Source organism: Garra rufa, unplaced genomic scaffold (assembly GCF_049309525.1).
Source record: "Garra rufa unplaced genomic scaffold, GarRuf1.0 hap1_unplaced_001, whole genome shotgun sequence".
Lineage (NCBI taxonomy): Eukaryota > Metazoa > Chordata > Actinopteri > Cypriniformes > Cyprinidae > Garra > Garra rufa.
The window spans coordinates 12175239-12200439 of record NW_027394276.1 but is presented as its reverse complement, the minus strand read 5'-3'; the positions used below and the strand labels follow the sequence as shown (position 1 = coordinate 12200439).

The 25201-nt window shown below is 48.0% G+C and overlaps 10 non-coding genes across 10 annotated transcripts; 1 reads left to right on the top strand and 9 right to left on the bottom strand.

The window, feature by feature from the left end:
- Positions 1-12192: 12192 nt before the first annotated feature.
- On the bottom strand, positions 12193-12264 carry trnaq-cug (transfer RNA glutamine (anticodon CUG)). Its single transcript has one exon. It is a non-coding gene; the product is annotated as a tRNA-Gln (tRNA).
- Positions 12265-12378: 114 nt separating this feature from the next.
- On the bottom strand, positions 12379-12450 carry trnaq-uug (transfer RNA glutamine (anticodon UUG)). Its single transcript has one exon. It is a non-coding gene; the product is annotated as a tRNA-Gln (tRNA).
- Positions 12451-12586: 136 nt separating this feature from the next.
- trnaf-gaa (transfer RNA phenylalanine (anticodon GAA)) lies at positions 12587-12659 on the bottom strand. Its single transcript has one exon. It is a non-coding gene; the product is annotated as a tRNA-Phe (tRNA).
- Positions 12660-12755: 96 nt separating this feature from the next.
- trnai-aau (transfer RNA isoleucine (anticodon AAU)) lies at positions 12756-12829 on the bottom strand. Its single transcript has one exon. It is a non-coding gene; the product is annotated as a tRNA-Ile (tRNA).
- A 97-nt stretch (positions 12830-12926) lies between these two features.
- On the bottom strand, positions 12927-12998 carry trnap-ugg (transfer RNA proline (anticodon UGG)). The gene has a single exon. It is a non-coding gene; the product is annotated as a tRNA-Pro (tRNA).
- Positions 12999-13527: 529 nt separating this feature from the next.
- Positions 13528-13600, top strand: trnaa-agc (transfer RNA alanine (anticodon AGC)). Its single transcript has one exon. It is a non-coding gene; the product is annotated as a tRNA-Ala (tRNA).
- A 154-nt stretch (positions 13601-13754) lies between these two features.
- On the bottom strand, positions 13755-13826 carry trnaq-cug (transfer RNA glutamine (anticodon CUG)). Its single transcript has one exon. It is a non-coding gene; the product is annotated as a tRNA-Gln (tRNA).
- A 114-nt stretch (positions 13827-13940) lies between these two features.
- Positions 13941-14012, bottom strand: trnaq-uug (transfer RNA glutamine (anticodon UUG)). Its single transcript has one exon. It is a non-coding gene; the product is annotated as a tRNA-Gln (tRNA).
- Positions 14013-14148: 136 nt separating this feature from the next.
- On the bottom strand, positions 14149-14221 carry trnaf-gaa (transfer RNA phenylalanine (anticodon GAA)). Its single transcript has one exon. It is a non-coding gene; the product is annotated as a tRNA-Phe (tRNA).
- Positions 14222-14317: 96 nt separating this feature from the next.
- On the bottom strand, positions 14318-14391 carry trnai-aau (transfer RNA isoleucine (anticodon AAU)). Its single transcript has one exon. It is a non-coding gene; the product is annotated as a tRNA-Ile (tRNA).
- Positions 14392-25201: the final 10810 nt, after the last annotated feature.

Sequence of the window (25201 nt, the reverse complement as noted above, 5' to 3'; positions counted from 1 at the left end):
TACTTGACAAAATGTCCATTTCCAATTTATTCAGCCCCGTCAAATAAGTTGAGGGTGGACATGCACCATATGTGGTGAAATACTCGAAAACTCAACGTGAAATTCTCAATTTTGTTGATTTTTAAGCAAAATTGTGCAGTATTATGACATGAAACTCACATAAATGGATTCCAAGGGGTATGCCAAGTACAGTAGATGTGTTTTTATCAACAATATTGGGATTTTAATGTAAATGACGAAATGTCCATTTCCAATTTATTTAGCGGGCCTTTCATAATGCTCCCGTGGACATTCATTTTTATGCAAATTCTACAGTTTTATGACATGAAACTCACATAATTGGCTTCCTCTGAGTGTGCTGAGTACAGTAGAGGTGTTTTCATCAACAATATTGCACGTAGTTATTAAAAAAATACACTTTATTGAAGTGTCCACGGGAGCAGTATGGAGGGCCCGTCAAATAAGTTGCGCGTGGACAAAAAGTTTGGGGGTCCGTATCTCCGGCCCACGGAGGAGCAGCGACTCGTGGTCGGTGTCGTCGGTTAGGTCTCCCACGGGTCTAACGGGGCCCCGAGTTTGGTGCGGTTCGGCCTCGATTCGGCCGAGTGACAGCCGGTCAAAATTTTGGAGTTTAGGGTTTTGGGGGGCTCTATCTCCGGCCCCCAGGGGAGTAGGGACTCGGGGCATGCTTTGTCGGAGAGGGCCCTGCGAGGGCTATGGATCGAGTCTGGTCTAATTTTGGGGACTTTTTAAAATAAAGAAATGTCCATTTCCAATTTATTCAGCGGGCCGTTCATAGTGCTCCCGTGGACATTAATTTTTATGCAAATTCTACAGTATTATGACATGAAACTCACATAATTGGCTTCCACTGAGTGTGCTGAGTACAGTAGAGGTGTTTTTATCCACAATATTGTGATGTATAGTTACTTGACAAAATGTCCATTTCCAATTTATTCAGCCCCGTCGAATAAGTTGAGTGTGGACATGCACCATATGTGGTGAAATACTCGAAAACTCAACGTGAAATTCTCAATTTTGTTGATTTTTAAGCCAAATTGTGCAGTATTATGACATGAAACTCACATAAATGGATTCCAAGGGGTATGCCAAGTACAGTAGATGTGTTTTTATCAACAATATTGGGATTTTAATGTAAATGACGAAATGTCCATTTCCAATTTATTTAGCGGGCCTTTCATAATGCTCCTGTGGACATTCATTTTTATGCAAATTCTACAGTATTATGAAATGAAACTGAGAGAATTGGCTTCCACTGAGTGTGCTAAGTACAGTAGAGGTGTTTTCATCAACAATATTGCACATACTTATTAAAAAAATACACTTTGTAGAAGTGTCCACGGGAGCTGTATGAAGGGCCCGTCAAATAAGTTGCCGGTGGACGTAAAGTTTGGAGGTCCGTATCTCGGGCCCCCGGTGGAGCAGCGACTCGTGGCTGGTGTCGTCGGTTAGGTCTCGCTCGGGTCTAACGGGGCCCCGAGTTTGGTGCGGTTCGGCCTCGATTCGGCCGAGTGGTAGCCGGTCAAAGTTTTATAGTTTGGGGCATTGGGGGGCTCTATCTCCGGGCCCCGGGGGAGTAGGGACTCGTGGCCTACGTCGTCGGAGAGGGCCCGTTGAGGGCTATCGATCGAGCCCGGTTGGGAGCCTCCAGGCCTCTTCGTTCGATTTGGCCCCCGAAACTACGGGGGTCCATATCTCGGGCCCCCGGTGGAGCAGCGACTCGTGGCTGGTGTCGTCGGTTAGGTCTCCCTCGGGTCTAAAGGGGCCCCGAGTTTGGTGCGGTTCGGCCTCGATTCGGCCGAGTGGTAGCCGGTCAAAATTTTATAGTTTGGGGCATTGGGGGGCTCTATCTCCGGGCCCCGGGGGAGTAGGGACTCGTGGCCTACGTCGTCGGAGTGGGCCCGTTGAGGGCTATCGATCGAGCCCAGTTGGGAGCCTCTAGGCCTCTTCGTTCGATTTGGCCCCCGAAACTACGGGGGTCCATATCTCGGGCCCCCGGTGGAGCAGCGACTCGGGGCGGGTGTCGTCGGCTAGGGCTCCCTCGGGTCTAACAGGACCCCGAGATTGGGGCGGATCGGCGTCTATTCGGCCGAGTTATAGCCGGTCAACATGTGGGGATTGGGGGGGCCCTATCTCCGGCCCCCGAAGGGGTAGGGCCTCGGGGTGGGTGTCGTCGGATAGGGCTCCCTCGGGTCTAACAGGTCCCCGAGATTGGGGCGGTTCGGCGGCGATTCGGCCGAGTGACAGCCGGTCAAAGTGTGGGGTTTTGGGGGTCCTATCTCCGGGCCCCGGGGAAGAAGGGACTCGTGGCCTGCGTTGTCGTAGAGGGCCCGGCGAGGGCTATCGATGGAGTCCGGTCTGATTTTGGGACTTTTTAAAATAAAGAAACGTCCATTTCCAATTTATTCAGCGGGCCCTTCATAGTGCTTTTGTGGACATTCATTTTTATGCAAATTCTACAGTATTATGACATGAAACTCACATAATTGGCTTCCACTGAGTGTTCTGAGTACAGTAGAGGTGTTTTTATCCACAATAGTGGGATGTTAGTTTACATGACAAAATGTCCATTTCCAATTTATTCAGCCCCGTCAAATAAGTTGAGGGTGGACATGCACCATATGTGGTGAAATACTCGAAAACTCAACGTGAAATTCACAATGTTGTTGATTTGTAAGCAAAATTGTACAGTATTATGATATGAAACTCACATAAATGGATTCCAATGAGTATGCTGAGTACAGTAGAGGTGTTTTTTATCAACAATATTGGGATTTTAATGTAAATGACGAAATGTCCATTTCCAATTTATTCGGGCCCATCAAATAAGTTGCAGGTGGACATGCACCGTATGTGGTGAAATACTCGAAAACTCAACATGAATTCCTCATATAATACATTAAAAGTGGACAAATGTCCCACTTGCAATGTATGCAATGGGATTGGCTGTTTAATACATTGGAAATGGACACATGTCCCACTTGCAATGTATTCAATGGGATTGGCTGTTTAATACATTGGAAATGGACACAGGTCCCACTTGCAATGTATTCAATGGGATTGGCTGTTTATTACATTGGAAATGGACACACATCCCACTTGCAATGTATTCAATGGAATTGGCTATCTATAACATTGGAAATGGACACACATCCCACTTGCAATGTATTCAATGGGATTGGCTGTTTAATACATTGGAAATGGACACACATCCCACTTGCAATGTATTCAATGGAATTGGCTATCTATTACATTGGAAATGGACACACATCCCACTTGCAATGTATTCAATGGAATTGGCTATCTATTACATTGGAAATGGACACACATCCCACTTGCAATGTTTTCAATGGGATTGGCTATTTATTACATTGGAAATGGACACACATCCCACTTGCAATGTATTCAATGGAATTGGCTATCTATTACACTGGAAATGGACACACATCCCACTTGCAATGTATTCAATGGGATTGGCTGTTTAATACATTGGAAATGGACACAGGTCCCACTTGCAATGTATTCAATGGGAATGGCTGTTTAATACATTGGAAATGGACACACGTCCCACTTGCAATGTATTTGATGGAATTGGCCATCTATTACATTGGAAATGGACACACATCCCACTTGCAATGTATTCAATGGAATTGGCTATCTATTACATTGGAAATGGACACACATCCCACTTGCAATGTATTCAATGGAATTGGCTATCTATTACATTGGAAATGGACACACATCCCACTTGCAATGTATTCAATGGAATTGGCTATCTATTACATTGGAAATGGACACATCCCACTTGCAATGTATTCAATGGAATTGGCTATCTATTACATTGGAAATGGACACATCCCACTTGCAATGTATTCAATGGAATTGGCTATTTATTACATTGGAAATGGACACACATCCCACCTGCAATGTATTCAATGGAATAGGTTATTTATTACATTGGAAATGGACACACATCCCACTTGCAATGTATTCGATGGAATTGGCCATCTATTACATTGGAAATGGACACACATCCCACTTGCAATGTATTCAATGGAATTGGCTATCTATAAAATTGGAAATGGACACACATCCCACTTGCAATGTATTCGATGGAATTGGCTATCTATTACATTGGAAATGGACACACATCCCACTTGCAATGTATTCGATGGAATTGGCCATCTATTACATTGGAAATGGACACACATCCCACTTGCAATGTATTCAATGGAATTGGCTATCTATTACATTGGAAATGGACACACATCCCACTTGCAATGTATTCGATGGAATTGGCCATCTATTACATTGGAAATGGACACACATCCCACTTGCAATGTATTCAATGAAATAGGCTATCTATTACATTGGAAATGGACACACATCCCACTTGCAATGTATTCAATGGAATTGGCTATTTATTACATTGGAAATGGACACACATCCCACTTGCAATGTATTCAATGGAATTGGCTATCTATAACATTGGAAATGGACACACATCCCACTTGCAATGTATTCAATGGGATTGGCTGTTTAATACATTGGAAATGGACACAGGTCCCACTTGCAATGTATTCAATGGGATTCACTGTTTAATACATTGGAAATGGACACATGTCCCACTTGCAATGTATTCAATGGGATTGGCTGTTTAATACATTGGAAATGGACACACATCCCACTTGCAATGTATTTATGGGACTCTAAAGTAGGTTAATGGGATGAGTGTCCACTAATCTATTAAGGGTCAAGGTTCAATTCCATCACTACAATGGGCAAATGGACAAATAGTGGGTTCGTGGATCCAGGGGGCTGTGGCAATGTGGAGGGGGAGTTGTTCCGGAGTGTTCTGGGGTCTTTCCGTGACTGTAATGGGCAAATGGACAAATAGTGGGTTCGTGGGACCGGGGGGCTGTGGCAGTGTGGAGGGGGAGTTGTTCCGGAGTGTTCTGGGGTCTTTCCGTGACTATAGTGGGCAAATGGACAAATAGTGGGTTCGTGGGACCAGGGGGCTGTGGCAATGTGGAGGGAGAGTTGTTCCGAAGTGTTCCGGGGTCTTTCCGTGACTGTAATGGGCAAATGGACAAATAGTGGGTTCGTGGGACCTTAGGGGCGGGGCGCGTGGCCGGGGAGGGGGTCCTGGGGGGTTCCGCGGACGTTCCGTAACAATAATGGGCAAATGGACAAATAGTGGGTTCGTGGGACCTTGGGGGCGGGGCTCGTGACCGGGGAGGGGGTCCCGGGGGGTTCCGCGGACGTTCCGTAACAATAATGGGCAAATGGACAAATAGTGGGTTCGTGGGACCTTGGGGGCGGGGCTCGTGACCGGGGAGGGGGTCCAGGGGGGTTCCGCGGACGTTCCGTAACAATAATGGGCAAATGGACAAATAGTGGGTTCGTGGGACCTTGGGGGCGGGGCTCGTGGCCGGGGAGGGGGTCCCGGGGGGATCCGCGGACGTTCCGTAACAATAATGGGCAAATGGACAAATAGTGGGTTCGTGGGACCTTAGGGGCGGGGCCTGTGGCCGGGGAGGGGGTCCCGGGGGGTTCAGCGGACGTTCCGTAACAATAATGGGCAAATGGACAAATAGTGGGTTCGTGGGACCTTGGGGGCGGGGCTTGTGACCGGGGAGGGGGTCCCGGGGGGATCCGCGGACGTTCCGTAACAATAATGGGCAAATGGACAAATAGTGGGTTCGTGGGACCTTGGGGGCGGGGCTTGTGACCGGGGAGGGGGTCCCGGGGGGATCCGCGGACGTTCCGTAACAATAATGGGCAAATGGACAAATAGTGGGTTCGTGGGACGGGGGTCCCCCCATCAAACCGGTAGGGCTGTGGACAAATAGAGGGTCGCTGGGACGAAGACCCCCACCGGAGTCATTCACTCAAATGAGAAATGGACAAATAGTAGGTTCGTGGGACCTTAGGGGCGGGCCCTGTGGCCGGGGAGGGGGTCCCGGGGGGTTCCGCGGGCGTTCCGTAACAATAATGGGCAAATGGACAAATAGTGGGTTCGTGGGACCTTGGGGGCGGGGCTTGCGCCCGAGAAGGGGGTCCCGGGCGGTCCCGCGGCCGTTCCGCAGAAATAATGGTCAAATGGACAAATAGTGGGTTCGTGGGACCAAAAAAGTGTCCACCACCCCTTTGTTTTAATGGCCATGTAATAAACCTAAAGTGGGATCGGTGGTGCTCCACACTGTGGCGAAAGACAGAACTGCAATTTTAGGCCCAAAACTTTGGGGGGTTTCCGCGCGGCCCCTAAGGGGGCCAGCCCCCCCCAGACCTTCCCGTGCTTCCCCGCCGGCCGACCCGGTCAGATTGACACCAGCGGCGCCCCCCTCAAAAATTTTGGGGGGTCGGCGCGCAGGGTCCACAAACCCATGACCACGAACCGTCAAACATGCTCCGAAATGGACGCCTTCCAAAAAAATGTACTTCATAGAGGTAGATCCACGGGCACACCTGTAACAGCACAGCTCCACACCGCCCTTCTTCAGTGTCCCCTTCTTCATGTACAGCGGAAAGTTCTCTGGGTCTTGGATACAAGGAACGTGCTTCCGCTGTTCCTTCCATATCTGCTGGATCCGTTCGTGATTCAGCAGAGGAACTCCCAGAGTGTCCTTCCCGTCCGCACTGTCGAACAGATCAATCAGTGACCCGATCAATCTGGTGGTCTCCTCCACCCCCCTGGTCCTCCTCCGGCAGTGCAGTGCCAACTCTCTCCGGGTAATGCGAGCACTGACCGCCCTTTCTGAGATGTGGCCAGTCTTCTTTGCAGCCAGCTCACCCTCCTTTGCACAGCGAAGTGCAGCCACATCCTCTGGATCCCACTGAAAGATGCACGTGGACAGACGGGCCATGAAGATCCCGTAGAGTGGATGAGCCTCTGTCGTGACACCTGCAGCAAATCGCCGCATGAAATGCCAGATGTCGAGGCGCACTTCAAGCTCGACCCACTCCGAGAACATCATCTTCACCTGACACTGGCCATGCTGACTGCAGCAATCTCTGTCCACGTACATCACTTTTGGGGCTGCCTCTCCTGCGTCCCGGTAGCGCTTCATCAGGCCAGCTGCCATGTGGTCCAGTCCATGTCCCTCGGCGGCTGTAAGCACAGAGACGAGGACTTGGCCGTGTTCATTTCCCACATTTGTGCACCAGGCAGCTGTACCTGAAGCAGCACCTGCGAGTTTCTTTGTGACCTATTGGGAAAAATAAAAGGGTGACAAAACTGTATTCATTGTGAATGCACATATATCCATATCTGGCAAATTTCTGGATATAAACAGGACTGTGATACCTTTTTAGTGGAGTCCATCTTGAGAACAGAGCCAAAGACGGATGTTATTTTGGCTTTGACCTCATGCAGTCGCCACAGAACATCTCTGGCGTACACGGCTAAGAGCCACTTAGGCTTAGGTAGGGCAGGTAAAAGGGGAGGCTCAGCAAATACAGGAGGCTGCACAAGGGAGGACCTTGTGAACGGTTCGCAGGCAGTCAGGTACTGCAGAACACGCTGTGTCCATGCCTCACTGTGCTGTTCCGTCAGCTTCTTGTACAGCTGAGTCACACTGTTGCCCAGTGTCCTCTCCCTCATCATCCTCAGCACCCGGTTGTCACATGAGTATCTAAGGAAACAACAATATAATCATGCAAATGCTTTGGTTGTAGAAAAAAACACACAAGATAAAAGTGCCTAATAATGAATGATTGTCATTATGAATTACCTGTATGTCAGCAAAGCTGGAAACTGACTGCGGTGGCCCATATCCAGCTGCCCTAAGATGTCCTCGGACCAGGCAGGATACTTCTTTTTGCAGCCTTTGCACTCCAGATACTCAGTGGCAAGGTCATACCACCCGTCGATGTCCAAAACCTTGCGCACGGTGCGGTAAAGTCCTGCTGCTGTTAGCCTGTGCCTACCACAGTCTGGGCGAACACAGACAAGAGGAAATAACCACATCTTCAGCGGCATCCACAAGAAAAGGGGCCGACAGAAGAAGAGGTCTGGTGAGGCGGGTGGCTGACTGTTAATTAAAGGGGGCTGAGGAGGATACCACCAAAGCTTCAGCTGGGACACTAGTTCTGGCTTGCCGGTTCGTGGGTTGGCCTTAAACAGTGTGTTCCGGATCCACTCATGCTGGAAAGGTGGAAGATGATCTTTCCAGTGGCCTGGGAGCTCAGCTGGTGGCTGATGATGTGGAGGATCTGGTGTTTTTGCTGTTTCCGCCAATGGAGACGGACCGGCACAGGCCTCTGAGTAAACAGTAACAAAAACAAAATAAGGATGGTATAAGGTTGGATTTGATAGAACTACGCCATAAATGCAGCCCACAAACAGCCTGCGAAGCAGTAATTTTGGAGGAGTGTTAATAATCGTTTTGAATATATTAAGGCATAACAGTGAAGAAAATGGTACTAGTGTTAAGAAGCAAAGAACACAGCGTACACTTTATTGATGTAAGAAAAATGGAATTAGTACAGTTCTTTGAGAATGAGAATCTGTTGTGATTAAGGAAAATGAGGTGTGATGAATTCAGTAATGATGCGCACAGACATGAAGCATGCACACATATACAATAAGGAAAAACTGTTCTTCTCATCATAAGAACAATGACTCTCCACCATCCTGTCTGCTCAGGGGGAGCTAAAGAGTGAGTGAGTGAGTGAGAATAGCAAGCAGTGTGAGAAAGTTATCTAGTGATTGTTTAACAACGGGTAAGTTTAGAAACGCAAATAAATACACTGACACCTTTGGACATCCTTAACCTTTTGAAGAAATCCCACTTGAGGCATGATGTGACATAATTCTGTATTGTAAACAAAAATATTAAAAAAATTTGATTTTTATTTTTAATGCTTCACATTGTGTTTTCACAAAACATTCTTATAGCATTTGTATTTGTGTCATATGCCACACCTGTATTCAGCTGTGCTTCACATTGTGATGCAGCAAATACCAGCTCCTCATCATCATCATCTTCAGCAGTGGAAACGGAAGTGCCTGGAGCACAAATGTTACAACTATTACTGTGACCAATACACAGAGACAAGTGTATGTAAGATGGTGCTTACTTACCTGTAGCGAAAAGCTGTCTTCGGGCCAAAGTTTCTGCTGCTGGAGAAGGTAAAGTAGACTGCACTAATGGATCTGGAAACAGCAAGTGGACAGGTTTGCCATAACAATAAATGAATACGTGTACAATTTCTGTAGGGAAAATGTAATATTCACACTCCTACTCACAGTGTTTAACTGGTGACACGAGTTTTTTCGCCAGCTGTGAAGGAGACAAATGTTTGCCATGCGCCAACAGCGCTTTCACAGTGGCGGTCCGCTGTACACCAGTTCGGATGGCTGCAGGTGGAGGTGCAGAGGTACTGGAGGCTGCGGCTGGAGGTACAGAGGCACTGGAGGTTGCAGGTGGACGTGCAGGACGTACACTGGTGCCCACAGCAGAAGCCTGCCTTTTCAGGACATATGTCTTGAAAATGGCCATGTTGGTGTTTGGCCTGGCATCGGCCTTAACCAGGTACCTGATGAGGGCTTGGGCCTCCTTGCTTTGGTCCTCATAAACTTCCTTCATGGACCGGCCCTGGAAGTCACCAAACTCCACCATCAAGCAGCCCTGGTCTCCAGATGCTCGGGCTTCTGCTTGCATTTCCTGCTTCCTCTCATACTTCTCCACTTCTTCAGCCATCTCTCTGATATGAGAAGTGTACTGTAGGAAGAGCTGTTTATTTTCGGACAGGGGGGTTGTCTGCGCTGTCTCCTTGGAAATGCTGAGCACCAAATACACTGCGTACCCCAGAGAGTTTTCCAGGAGCCATCTAAATCTCTGGCCCTGGTACTTCCCAAACTGAAGTTTGCAGTGAGCCAGTACTAAAAACTGGTCACTGGGGTCTCCACCGTTTGTGCTGACAAAAGAACGGGCCTCTGCCAGCACCTGCTCCTTGGGTTTGGCCCTTCCCGACTCCATATTTTCAAGGCGCTTCGCCTCCTCCGATGGCGCCATGAGGAGCCGGCACGATGTTGCCGATTGGCGGCGAAAAAAGGGGTAAGCGTACATTTTCTGTAATGAAGATCAGAAAGAGACTATTACCTCTAGCAAACTGAAAGATACCTGTATGTTAAGTGTGTAATGATAATTTAACAAGCTACATGTAAACCATATTACTGTGGTAATAAACATGGACAGGAATCTGATAAATGTACAAATATATGTAAAGTCAAATATGAAGTCTGAAATTTCCTTCTAGTAATAATTCTAGGCTCGGAGGAGGTCACTAGTATTATTACCAAATATAAGTAATATATATAAGCAGAGCTGGGTAGTAACTGATTACATGTTATTTCATCTGAATTACATAATCAGAATCCAAAAATTAAGTACCTGTATTTAGATTAAAAAATATATATATTTTAATATATTCCGAATCAGACTAAAGTTCCTTTTTTTATGCATTATATGATTTTATTTTATTTTATTTACACAATGACATTAAATTATTCCTAACTGATATATACTTCCTAATTCCTCTTTTTGATCTTTTAAATTTCTTTTCTAAAACAGCCTACTGCTTATATTCATAAAAAAAGTCTTCCAGTTTTGTGGACACTCACACAAAGACCAGTCACTAGTCAGGTGGAGATACAGCATTTGACCACTGATTTACAAAAATCATTTCAGGTTTGCATAAAGTGTTTCAACATTGCATCAACTACTGATAAACACATTCATTTTTATTTGAAAGATCACACTGTAGATATTTTTAACCACCTTCAACAAAGGCTTTTGTCTTTCAAACACATTATCATGCACACATTTTAACTAATATATTTAATTAACATACTTAAATTGAATATTTTAATAATTATCACATTTTCATGTTCATTGGTCCTCTGATGAGGTTATGGTCACAAGACATGCAGGTAAACAAAAAGAATATATATCATTTTTGTGCATTTTTAATTGATTTTAAAATGATTTACTTTAATTTATTATTTTTATGGTTTAATTAATTAGTAGTTTTTTATTTAACTCCCTGCAGTTATTTCACAAACATGTGTTAAATGCACTTAGTGTTGTTAATAACAACAAATACAATCTATTTTCTTATTCTTTTTTTCAAGATTACCCTGTTTAAATCAATGTGATAAACAAGTTAGGTCAAAAGTAATCTAAAAGTAACGTAAAAGTAGTCTGACTAACTTATATTACCTAAAATGTGTAATGTAACTGTTAATGGTTTAAATAACTAACTACAATTTGTCTTGTAACTTGGAATTAGTAACGAATTAACTTACAGTCATTACAGTTACAGTAAGTAAGTTACCCAGCTCTCTGTCTCTCTACATATATAAGTAAATAAATATTTTAATATTAGTATTCTTTTCTTCGCACACAATACACACATAGTAATGTAGGCTAATTAGGACTGTCGATGATTTTAACCTATCTGATCAGTAGCGACATGTTTTGTTCTGTATTTATCATTTAAAAAGTTACAGGTTCGCAAATACTTCAGAAAACGTGTGCTATACATGCATTGGCACGTTCTATTTTCCAAAAATACACACTATTTATGAACAAATAACGATATTAAATTATATTTAAAAATGAAGTACACCTTAGCCTTACCTATTGCAAAGATCGATGACAATAATAAACGGTCGCAGCGATTGGTCAAAAGTGAGCCACGGGAGAGTAACGCGATTGGTCAAAAGTGAGCCACGGGAGAGAAACGCGATTGATCAAAAGTAAGCCCCAGAGAGAAACGCGATTGGTCAAAAGTAAGCCCAGGAGAGAAACGTGATTGGTCAAAAGTAAGCCCAGGAGAGAAACGTGATTGGTCAAAAGTAAGCCCAGGAGAGAAACGTGATTGGTCAAAAGTAAGCCCAGGAAAGAAACGCGATTGGCTCATGTGGGCTTACTTTGGGCTTACTTTGGCTCAATCGGTGGGATGCAGTAGGCGCAAGCGAGAGGTAGCGGGATCGATGCCTGCATTCTCCAAGGGCCTCCTGCCCTTTTACGCGCACGTCCCCAAGGAGACAGACTGCGCTTTTTGCGGTGCGAAACGTACCCTCGCAGTTGCGTGAGCCTTTGGGGCCCACTGCTGTCTAAAGGATTTCTCAGAACGTTCCCTGCGCACCTTCGTGGCAAAAGCAGGTCCCACCGAGATTTGAACTCGGATCGCTGGATTCAGAGTCCAGAGTGCTAACCATTACACCATGGAACCTTGACGAGTGAGGCCGCTGCTCAGAGGAAAGCAAAGAAGAAGTCGCTTACGGCTCACCAGCAACAAAAACAAAGTTGAGCCTTTTTTGTTTTTATCTGCCGCAAGAAGGCACGCAGGTTCCACCGAGATTTGAACTCGGATTGCTGGATTCAAAGTCCAGAGTGCTAACCGTTACACCATGGAACCACAAGCGCCTCTTTGACAGCTGACCTGGAGGTAGATAGTGTTGCGGCTATGGGGAACCAGTCAGAGCGAGGGGTTGTATCCCAGTGAGTTTTGGTCACCGGCCACCCTCGACCAAAATACAAAAGAAAGCTGCATCTGCCGAAACCCGGGATTGAACCAGGGACCTTTAGATCTTCAGTCTAACGCTCTCCCAACTGAGCTATTTCGGCCACATCCCCCTAAGGTTTGGTCTGCAGGGGTTTACGTGACACCACCCGTCGCTTTGAGAGAAGAGCAGAGACGAGCTAACAGAGAACAAAAGACGCTGGCCCGTACGGGGATCGAACCCGCGAACTTGGCGTTATTAGCACCACGCTCTAACCAACTGAGCTAACCGGCATGGCTCCTGCCAGACCTCTGCCCAATTTCCCCAAAATTTGCTGACTGCTCGTGGGCCCCTTAGCAGGCAGAAAAGCTTCAGGACCAAGCCTGACCACTGGCTCGTCCGGGATTTGAACCCGGGACCTCTCGCACCCAAAGCGAGAATCATTCCCCTAGACCAACGAGCCACGCTCACGCAGCTGGCGCACCGCCGCCTGCCCTCGAGCGTCGCTCTTCACGTGGCTTTGAATGCAGGGAGCATCCGGAAGTCTGCGCTTGTGGCAAAAAGCACCTCGATTTCTGAGAAACTTGTTTCTGCCCTGCTCTACTCACCCTGTTACGGTCCTCAGGGGTGCAGACTTACTTGACCGCAACAGTCACTTCTGATACAGGATCACAATCTTGTGAAAGCCAAGTGGATCGTTTGTAATAAAGCAACAACAACAAGAAAGCCCAAAAAACAACATTAAAAACACTGAATGAAACAAGCAAGCATTAGAAGAAATGAGTCTAAAAACAAACAAGTTGGCGGCGATCATAATAACCAAAAGCAAAGAAGACAAATAGCAACAACAAAAGAAAGAAAAAATTAACTGCAATGGAAGAAATGACACACCTCGAGACAAGGTCAAAGGCAAAGGAATGAAAGTGGGCCTTTGAATGGATTTCATAATGGTGGTGGACCTAACAGGGAGAAGATTCTGCCTTCTGCGGCCAGGGGAATTAGCTCAAATGGTAGAGCGCTCGCTTAGCATGCGAGAGGTAGCGGGATCGATGCCCGCATTCTCCAAGGGCCTCCTGCCCTTTTACGCGCACGTCCCCAAGGAGACAGACTGCGCTTTTTGCGGTGCGAAACGTACCCTCGCAGTTGCGTGAGCCTTTGGGGCCCACTGCTGTCTAAAGGATTTCTCAGAACGTTCCCTGCGCACCTTCGTGGCAAAAGCAGGTCCCACCGAGATTTGAACTCGGATCGCTGGATTCAGAGTCCAGAGTGCTAACCATTACACCATGGAACCTTGACGAGTGAGGCCGCTGCTCAGAGGAAAGCAAAGAAGAAGTCGCTTACGGCTCACCAGCAACAAAAACAAAGTTGAGCCTTTTTTGTTTTTATCTGCCGCAAGAAGGCACGCAGGTTCCACCGAGATTTGAACTCGGATCGCTGGATTCAAAGTCCAGAGTGCTAACCGTTACACCATGGAACCACGAGCGCCTCTTTGACAGCTGACCTGGAGGTAGATAGTGTTGTGGCTATGGGGAACCAGTCAGAGCGAGGGGTTGTATCCCAGTGAGTTTTGGTCACTGGCCACCCTCGACCAAAAGACAAAAGAAAGCTGCATCTGCCGAAACCCGGGATTGAACCAGGGACCTTTAGATCTTCAGTCTAACGCTCTCCCAACTGAGCTATTTCGGCCACATCCCCCTAAGGTTTGGTCTGCAGGGGTTTACGTGACACCACCCGTCGCTTTGAGAGAAGAGCAGAGACGAGCTAACAGAGAACAGAAGACGCTGGCCCGTACGGGGATCGAACCCGCGACCTTGGCGTTATTAGCACCACGCTCTAACCAACTGAGCTAACCGGCCTGGCTCCGGCCAGACGTCTGCCCAATTTCCCCAAAATTTGCTGACTGCTGGTGGGCCCCTTAGCAGGCAGAAAAGCTTCAGGACCAAGCCTGACCACGGGCTCGTCCGGGATTTGAACCCGGGACATACCCCTAGACCAACGAGCCACGCTCACGCAGCTGGCGCACCGCCGCCTGCCCTCGAGCGTCGCTCTTCACGTGGCTTTGAATGCAGGGAGCATCCGGAAGTCTGCTCTTGTGGCAAAAAGCACCTCGATTTCTGAGAAACTTGTTTCTGCCCTGCTCTACTCACCCTGTTACGGTCCTCAGGGGTGCAGACTTACTTGACCGCAACAGTCACTTCTGATACAGGATCACAATCTTGTGAAAGCCAAGTGGATCGTTTGTAATAAAGCAACAACAACAAGAAAGCCCAAAAAACAACATTAAAAACACTGAATGAAACAAGCAAGCATTAGAAGAAATGAGTCTAAAAACAAACAAGTTGGCGGCGATCATAATAACCAAAAGCAAAGAAGACAAATAGCAACAACAAAAGAAAGAAAAAATTAACTGCAATGGAAGAAATGACACACCTCGAGACAAGGTCAAAGGCAAAGGCAAAGGAATGAAAGTGGGCCTTTGAATGGATTTCATAATGGTGGTGGACCTAACAGGGAGAAGATTCTGCCTTCTACGGCCAGGGGAATTAGCTCAAATGGTAGAGCGCTCGCTGCGCAAAAGAAGGAGCCCAATCTTTGAGCCCCCCCTCGCAAGCGAAAAAGACGCGAAAACGCAAGTGTGCCGACAAGTTTCCCCTGCAACAATATTCGGGCTATATTCCTGTGCGGTATGGATGAGTTTTAGTTACATGTGAAATACGTCACCCTCGGCGGGCTGGATTCGAACCCGCGGTCTGCGCGACTGAGTCGAAGTCCCGTTCTGAATCAAATGATTCGCGAATCGCGAAACTTGATCCGGTTGGACTGATTCGAAACAGTGAATCATCACGTTGACGCTTTACGTCGTATTAAAAACACGCCCCATCCCACCTTGTTTTTATTTTTATTTTATTTTTTACAAATCTCGCCCTAGACATAACATTATATTGATTGATATTTATTAATTTGTGTATGTTATTTTTAAAAGGCATATTACATGTTTATGTTTATGGTTAAATACGCGATCCGATTGGAGCGAATCGTCACGTTGACAGTTTCCTTCGTATTAAAACACGCCCCCATCCTCACCTGCTTTTTCCACAAATCGCGCCCTAGACATATCAATATGTTGATTGATATTTATTATTTTGTGAAAATAATTGTTTGGTAAATATGTATAAACATAAATGTATATGATATATGTTTATGGTTAAATAAAACAAATTAAAATGTTGATATGTTAAGTAGTTGATTTTATGTTTTATGTTAATTATGTTTATAATATTTTTAAAAGGCATATTACTTGTTTATGTTTAAATTAATGAATAAAATGTTTTCTCAAAGATTATTATTATTTTTTTTGTATATGTGGGACATGATTTGATGGATATCATTTATCAGATTTAATTTATCTGATCAAAAGACACTTTAAATGTTCAAATGTAAAATGTTTAATTTACATGAACATAATATACATACACATAATATATACAGAAAAGATATAATTTATTGAGGAGGATACAGTATTGAGGGGTATACAGGACAATATGAAAAAGTGGGCCCATGTAATATTCAAAATATATACAAAAAAGACATATTTATTTTATTTATTGAGGGGTATACATGACAATATGAAGGAGTGGGCCCATGTAATAAAAACAAAATATATACAGGAACGATATTATTTATTGAGGAACATACCAGACAATATGAAAGAGAGGGCCCATGTAATATAAACAAAATATATACATTAAAAGATATTTATTAAGGAAGATTCCGGAAAATGGGAAAGAGTGGGCCCATGTAAAATACAAAATATATACAGAAAATACATTATTTATTGAGGAGGATACCGAACAATGTGAAAGAGTGGGCCCATGTAATATATACAAAATAGATACAGAAAACATTATTTTTTTGAGGAGAATACAGTATTGAGGATGATACTGAACAGTATAAAAGAGTGGGCACATGTAAACAAAATATATACAGAAAAGATTGTCTTTATTGAGGAGGTTTATGTAGCTGCCGCTGTTCTGCCAACCATTCATCGAAAGATTTGCCATTTGAGGCACTCGGGCAAAATGTGGCATTGCCATACCGACTATGGCCGAACTCTTTCGTTTTGGGCTGCCCACATTTGCTGCATTTGTTAAAAGTAACCCCTCGCACATACTTTCTCTTGTGTACTCCACTTTCCTCCTCCAGGGCCCGTCGACGCCTGTTCCTCTGGGTGTAACGGGACACAGGAGCATCAGACGCAGGAGCAGGTGGAGCTGGGCCTGCACTCAATGTTGAAGGACCAGAAGAGGGGATCACCACTGACACAGTCATGTCCGGGTTAAGGACTAGTGTGCCTAACAATGACCCAGGTGCTGAAATGGGCTGCACTACTTCTGATGCTGTGGGGGCAGGTGCAATGGGGCACTGTGTGGTGGTGGTAGCAGCGGGCCGTCGACCTGGCCGCAGGATCGGAGCCTGTCCTTCCCGATTTGGCAGAAGGATAAATGGATGTTTTGGCCCTGATGTCGATGGCGCTTCATCCAATTTTTCCCTCGGCAGAGGAAGCTGCGCATCGGCCACAGCAATTGGGTCAGGTGAAGTCAGTCCCTGAGCGAGGACACTCATTTCCTGATTCTTCTGCCGCCGCTGAAACCTGACAATAAATTACTTGTATTATAAATATGTTTTAAGAAGTATTCATTTAATTTGAAGCATATAATGTGCCTTGCTTACCACTGAATGAGTGTCTTCTGGTTTAGCTCAAACAGCTGGATCATGGTTTCATCCATCAGCCTTGGACTGTTAAGCACCAGCTCTCGGATGTGGTGGTAATCGGTGAGGATTTTAGACCACCTGGGGGTGCAAACTCCAGCCTTCTTGGTCGGCGACTTGTGTAAAGCGCACAGCTTTGTACAAATTGCCTCAACCAACCGACTGGTGTTGGGCCACTGTGCTGGACCCCCAGGATGTCCAATCAGACACCGTTTAACACTCTCCACACCCGGTGTGACTCCGGTCCGCTTCGGTGCTTTAAAGCGCCCATGTGTCAGCTGAGGCTGATGTCGAGGCTGATAGTTGACCCGCTGTTTGTCAGAGTCAGGGAGAGCTGTCCACAGCTGGATGACCTCTGTCACCTGCAGGTCAGTGAGGTAAGGAGCCTCACGAAATCCCACCAGGTAACCAGCCAGTTCCTGGACCTTGTCCCAGCCAGCGATGCCATCGTGTCCAATGACTGCTCCCTAGTAAATGCAGATTTATGGTAATATAAGTGGAATAAAATGATACTGAAATTAAATAAAGCCCTTAAAGTGTCTTACCTGAGCCTCGTCGGAGAGACTGCCTTCAGTGTCGGACGGCTGTGACAGCACTGAAGGGGCAGGGGCAAGATGCTGTCCATCTCCGCCAGATGATGTGGACGGCTCAGCCGGTGATGCCGGGGACTGAGGCAGAGGCAAAGATGAGGGGCTGTTTTTAAGATCACGGCAGGGGTCATCCTCATACAGCACTGGAACTGTAATGTCCTCCGTGATCTCTTCGTCAAACCCCTCATCTTGCAGGTCCTGGTCATCAACTGCCTCCACCAGCCTGTCTTCCTCCTCTGGGTTCTGGAGCACTGGAGTCAGTGTTTTGCCAGTCTGGCTGTAAAGGTACTCCATTCCCAGCAATTCACCTACAAGAATAAAATGGGAAAAAAGAAAGTGTTCTTAACATTTTGTCTAATACATTAAAGGCTAAATAGATAAAATAGTACAATATATGAATGTGATCTCCCTGTTCATCTATGAATTTTTTTGTTTTGCAAAAATAATTCAAATGATCTATAAAAAAACAAAAACATGAATTAATGAATTTCTTGCCTGTATATGCTCCAGGAGGGCGATAGCGCTCATCCCAGGGCTTCCCGAAGACAGCTTGGCTAAGCCGGTCCACAGCCTCCCTCATGGCACAGCCATATGTCCGGATGGAGGATGCTCCTTTTATGGCGTCTTCCATCCGGTCATCATTCCAACGCATCAAGCCCTCAAGGAGATACGCTTGAAAATGCGCATCACTGGCACTGGTTCCTAAAAATTAAATAAACAAAAAAGTTTTGTACTTCACATGAGGTGCTATGAGGTAACTGGTTACATGTAATAGAGTTACATAATTACAATACAATTACACAACACATGCATGTATATATTTAAGAAAAATATATGTATATATATTAAATATATTTATATATAATATAAATTATATAAATAATAAATATATACATGTAATTATTTTCAAAATATATACTGTATGTGTGTGTTTTTATTTATACATAATAAATACATATATTACACATATATTATATAAACAACTTTTGAATGTGAGTAATCGCAATTTAAATTACATTAAAAATTATAGTTACTAGTGACTTGTCAGGCAATACAGCTTTGTTAATGCTTATGACATCAGAAAAGAACTGTAGTATTACTGTAGAGTGTGACATTTATTCATGTGACATTACTTTAAAGTAATGGAAGCAGTTATAGTGCTTATATTTTATATTTTATTAACCTCCTCAATAAAGACAATATTTTCTTTAAAAAAAATTGTAATCCGTATGTATGTAATACCTGGAATAAAACGGTTTAGGTGGAGGTGGAAAGACTCCAAGGAGGTAGTACATTATATGGGTTCGTGGAAATTTCCCCATTCATTTAAATTGCCATTGGGCAAATAGTGGTTCGGTGGGACCGTAGTGTGGATTTGGATCCCGTTTGCAGATTATTTAACTGGCCAACGGGACGTTTCGACTTACTTTTTTTTCCGTTGGGGTAGTCGGGACCAATAGGGCTGCGGACGCCTCTAGGGGGCGATGAGCCCCCACTGGCCTACCCCCCACTGCCCCAGCCCTCCCCCCCACTGTCCTTGAACCTATTATTCGTCCATTTTCCATTGCTTTGCAAGGCAAAGTGGGGAATTTGCTCCCACGAACCTACTATTTGTCCATTTCTCATTTGAGTGAATGACTGCGGTGGGGGTCTTCGTCCCAGCGACCCTCTATTTGTCCACAGCCCTACCGGTTTGATGGGGGGACCCCCGTCCCACGAACCCACTATTTGTCCATTTGCCCATTATTGTTACGGAACGGCCGCGGAACCCCCCGGGACCCCCTCCCCGGCCACTAGCCCCGCCCCCAAGGTCCCACGAACCCACTATTTGTCCATTTGCCCATTATTTTTACGGAACGTCCCCGGGACCCCCTCCCCGGCCACGAGCCCCGCCCCCGAGGTCCCACGAACCTACTATTTGTCCATTTCTCATTTGAGTGAATGACTCCGGTGAGGGTCTTCGTCCCAGCGACCCTCTATTTGTCCACAGCCCTACCGGTTTGATGGGGGGACCCCCGTCCCACGAACCCACTATTTGTCCATTTGCCCATTATTGTTACGGAACGTCCCCGGAACCCCCCGGGACCCCCTCCCCGGCCACGAGCCCCGCCCCCAAGGTCCCACGAACCCACTATTTGTCCATTTGCCCATTATTGTTACGGAACGTCCCCGGAACCCCCCGGGACCCCCTCCCCGGCCACTAGCCCCGCCCCCAAGGTCCCACGAACCCACTATTTGTCCATTTGTCCATTATTGTTACGGAACGTCCCCGGAACCCCCCGGGACCCCCTCCCCGGCCACGAGCCCCGCCCCCCAGGTCCCACGAACCCACTATTTGTCCATTTGCCCATTACTGTTACGGAACGCCCGCGGAACCCCACGGAACCTCCTCCCCGGCCACGAGCCCCGCCCCCCTGGTCCCACGAACCCACTATTTGTCCATTTGCAGCTATTTTTGTAGTTCCAAGACGAAAGGTCATAGGGACCCAGGATTTGAGATTTGAGCATCTCGGGGACCCCACGCTCAGGCCCCCGAAGCACGAGCCCATAGCACCACGGGAAAAAAAGTGCGTCATCCTAGGGCCCCGCGCTTTCGGGGGCACGCTCGGGGAGGCCCCGGGAGCCGCCGTGCCGAGTTTCGTGCTCCTGGGACGTTTCTGAAAAAATCCCACCTGCAATTTATTTGAATGGGTTCGGCCTAGCGGGTTCGTGGACACGCTTCCGAAAGGGCCGATCGAGGTGAAATCGAAACCGTTGGCTCGAGGGGACCCCCTCGACCGCTCGCCAAAGTCCCGCGAACGTACGACCTTCTTTAGGGGTCAAAAGGTCAAAAAAGGGAGCGCGCGTCCACCAAACCTCTACGCGTTTAAATGGGAAGCGGGACGTCCCCAGTTCTGAGACGATGGGTGGTAGGAACCCGAGATTTGAGATTCTGGCATCTCGGGGGCCCCTCGCTCAGGCCCCCGAAGCAGGAGCCCATCGGACCGCGGGAAAAAAAGCGCGTCGTCCTAGGGCCACGCGCTTTCGGAGCCTCGCTTGGGGGGGCCCCCGAGAGCCACCGTGCCGAATTTCGGGTCCCTGGGACGTTTCTGAAAAAATCCCACCTGCCATTTATTTGAATGGGTTCGGCCTAGCGGGTTCGTGGACGTCTCCCGTTCGGACACGCTGGGTCGTAGGGCCACGAGATTCGAGATCTGCGCATCTCTGGGGCCCCTCGATCGCACCCCCGAAGCACGAAGCCCTAGGACCTCGGGAAAAAAAATACCCCTTTGACACTTTGAAATCACTCGAAAGGCTCTGACTGTGTAAGAGTCTAAGAAGACTGAGGGAGATATTTTGTGCAGGAGGCTCTCGATTTTTCCTTCGTCCTAGGGCCTGGCGCTTTTGGCGCCTCGCTCTGGGATGGCCCTGGAGCCACCGTGCCGAATTTCGGGCCCCTGGGACGTTTCTGAAAAAATCCCACCTGCAATTTATTTGAATGGGTTCGGCCTAGCGGGTTCGTGGACACGCTTCCGAAAGGGACGATTGAGCTGAATTCGAAACCTTCGGCTCTAGGGGACCTCCTCGACCGGTCGGAAAAGTCCTGTGACCGTACGGCCTTTTTTAGGGGTCAAAAGGTCAAAAAAGGGAGCGCGCGTCCACCAAACCTGTACGCGTATAAATTGGAAGTGGGACGTCCCCCGTTCTGAGACGATGGGTGGTAGGGACCCGAGATTTGAGATTCTGGCATCTCGGGGGCCCCTCGCTCAGGCCCCCGAAGCACGAAACCATCGGACCGCGGGAAAAAAAACGTGTCGTCCTAGGGCTCCGCGCTTTCGGCGCCTAGCTCGGGGGGCCCCCGAGAGCCACCGTGCCGAGTTTCGTGATCCTGGGACGTTTCTAAAAAAATCCCACCTGCAATTTATTTGAATGGGTTCGGCCTAGCGGGTTCGTGGACACGCTTCCGAAAGGGACGATTGAGCTGAATTCGAAACCTTCGGCTCGAGGGGACCTCCTCGACCGGCCGGAAAAGTCCTGTGACCGTACGGCCTTTTTTAGGGGTCAAAAGGTCAAAAAAGGGAGCGCGCGTCCACCTGCCATTTATTTGAATGGGTTCGGCCTAGCGGGTTCGTGGACGTCTCCCGTTCGGAGACGCTGGGTCGTAGGGCCACGAGATTCGAGATTTGCGCATCTCTGGGGCCCCTCGATCGCACCCCCGAAGCACGAAGCCCTAGGACCTCGGGAAAAAAATACCCCTTTGACACTTTGAAATCAGTCGAAAGCCTCTGACTGTGTAAGAGTCTAAGAAGACTGAGGGAGATATTTTGTTCAGGAGGCTCTCGATTTTTCCTTCGTCCTAGGGCCTGGCGCTTTTGGCGCCTCGCTCTGGGATGGCCCTGGAGCCACCGTGCCGAATTTCGGGCCCCTGGGACGTTTCTGAAAAAATCCCACCTGCAATTTATTTGAATGGGTTCGGCCTAGCGGGTTCGTGGACACGCTTCCGAAAGGGACGATTGAGCTGAATTCGAAACCTTCGGCTCGAGGGGACCTCCTCGACCGGTCGGAAAAGTCCTGTGACCGTACGGCCTTTTTTAGGGGTCAAAAGGTCAAAAAAGGGAGCGCGCGTCCACCAAACCTGTACGCGTTTAAATGGGAAGCGGGACGTCCCCAGTTCTGAGACGATGGGTGGTAGGAACTCGAGATTTGATATTCTGGCATCTCGGGGGCCCCTCGCTCAGTCCCCCGAAGCACGAGCCCATCGGACCGCGGGAAAAAAAGCGCGTCGTCCTAGGGCCACGCGCTTTCGGAGCCTCGCTTGGGGGGCCCCCGAGAGCCACCGTGCCGAATTTCGGGTCCCTGGGACGTTTCTAAAAAAATCCCACCTGCCATTTATTTGAATGGGTTCGGCCTAGCGGGTTCGTGGACGTCTCCCGTTCGGAGACGCTGGGTCGTAGGGCCACGAGATTCGAGATTTGCGCATCTCTGGGGCCCCTCGGTCGCACCCCCGAAGCACGAAGCCCTAGGACCTTGGGGAAAAAAATAACCCTTTGACACTTTGAAATCAGTCGAAAGCCTCTGACTGTGTAAGAGTCTAAGAAGACTGAGGGAGATATTTTGTTCAGGAGGCTCTCGATTTTTCCTTCGTCCTAGGGCCTGGCGCTTTTGGCGCCTCGCTCTGGGATGGCCCTGGAGCCACCGTGCCGAGTTTCGTGATCCTGGGACGTTTCTAAAAAAATCCCACCTGCAATTTATTTGAATGGGTTCGGCCTAGCGGGTTCGTGGACACGCTTCCGAAAGGGACGATTGAGCTGAAATCGAAACCTTCGGCTCGAGGGGACCTCCTCGACCGGTCGAAAAAGTCCTGTGACCGTACGGCCTTTTTTAGGGGTCAAAAGGTCAAAAAAGTGAGCGCGCGTCCACCAAACCTGTACGCGTATAAATTGGAAGTGGGACGTCCCCCGTTCTGAGACGATGGGTGGTAGGGACCCGAGATTTGAGATTCTGGCATCTCGGGGGCCCCTCGCTCAGGCCCCCGAAGCACGAAACCATCGGACCGCGGGAAAAAAAACGTGTCGTCCTAGGGCTCCGCGCTTTCGGCGCCTAGCTCGGGGGGCCCCCGAGAGCCACCGTGCCGAGTTTCGTGATCCTGGGACGTTTCTAAAAAAATCCCACCTGCAATTTATTTGAATGGGTTCGGCCTAGCGGGTTCGTGGACACGCTTCCGAAAGGGACGATTGAGCTGAATTCGAAACCTTCGGCTCGAGGGGACCTCCTCGACCGGTCGGAAAAGTCCTGTGACCGTACGGCCTTTTTTAGGGGTCAAAAGGTCAAAAAAGGGAGCGCGCGTCCACCTGCCATTTATTTGAATGGGTTCGGCCTAGCGGGTTCGTGGACGTCTCCCGTTCGGAGACGCTGGGTCGTAGGGCCACGAGATTTGAGATTTGCGCATCTCTGGGGCCCCTCGATCGCACCCCCGAAGCACGAAGCCCTAGGACCTCGGGGAAAAAAATACCCCTTTGACACTTTGAAATCTCTCGAAAGGCTCTGACGGTTTAAGAGTCTAAGAGGACTGAGGGAGATATTTTGTGCAGGAGGCTCTCGATTTTTCCTTCGTCCTAGGGCCTGGCGCTTTTGGCGCCTCGCTCTGGGATGGCCCTGGAGCCACCGTGCCGAATTTCGGGCCCCTGGGACGTTTCTGAAAAAATCCCACCTGCAATTTATTTGAATGGGTTCGGCCTAGCGGGTTCGTGGACACGCTTTCGAAAGGGCCGATCGAGCTGAAATCGAAACCTTTGGCTCGAGGGGACCCCCTCAGCCAGTAGCCAAAGTCCTGCGACCGTACGTCCTTCTTTAGGGGTCAAAAGGTCAAAAAAGGGAGCGCGCGTCCACCAAACCTGTACGCGTTTAAATGGGAAGTGGGACGTCCCCCGTTCTGAGACGATGGGCGGTAGGAACTCGAGATTTGAGATTCTGGCATCTCGGGGGCCCCTCGCTCAGGCCCCCAAAGCACGAAACCATCGGACCTCGGGAAAAAAAAGCGCGTCGTCCTAGGGCCCCGCGCTTTCGGCGCCTCGCTCGGGGGGCCCCCGAGAGCCGCCGTGCCGAGTTTCGTGCTCCTGGGACGTTTCTGAAAAAATCCCACCTGCAATTTATTTGAATGGGTTCGGCCTAGCGGGTTCGTGGACGTCCCCCGTTTGGAGACGCTGGATCGTGGGGCAACGAGATTCGAGATTCTCGCATCTCTGGGGCCCCTCACTGGCGCCCCCAAAGCACAAAGCCCTAGGACCTTGTGTTTTTATCAGCAATACTGGGATGTTTATATACATGACGAAATGTCCATTTCCAATTTATTCAGCGGGCCCTTCATAATGCTCCCGTGGACATTCATTTTTATGCAAATTCTACAGTATTTTGAGACAAAACTTACATAAATGGATTCCACTGAGTGTGCTGAGTACAGTAGAGGTGTTTTCATCAACAAAATTGCACATACTTATTAAAAAATACACTTTATTGAAGTGTCCACGGAAGCAGTATGTCAGGCCCGTCAAATAAGTTCAGCGTGGACAAAAAAATTGGGTGTCCGTATCTCCGGCCCCCGGGGGGGTAGGGACTTGGGGCAGGTGGCATCGGAAAGAGGTCCACGTGGTCTAATAATACCCTGAGATTGGTGGAGTTTGCCCCCGTTTTGGGTGAGTTACAGCCGGTCAAATTTTGGTACTTTTTGTCTTTGGGGATCCGTATCTCAGGCCCCCGGGGGCCTATCGACTCGGGAGTGGTGGCGTCAAACATGGCCCCTCGAGGGCTACAAACGAGCCGAGTTTCA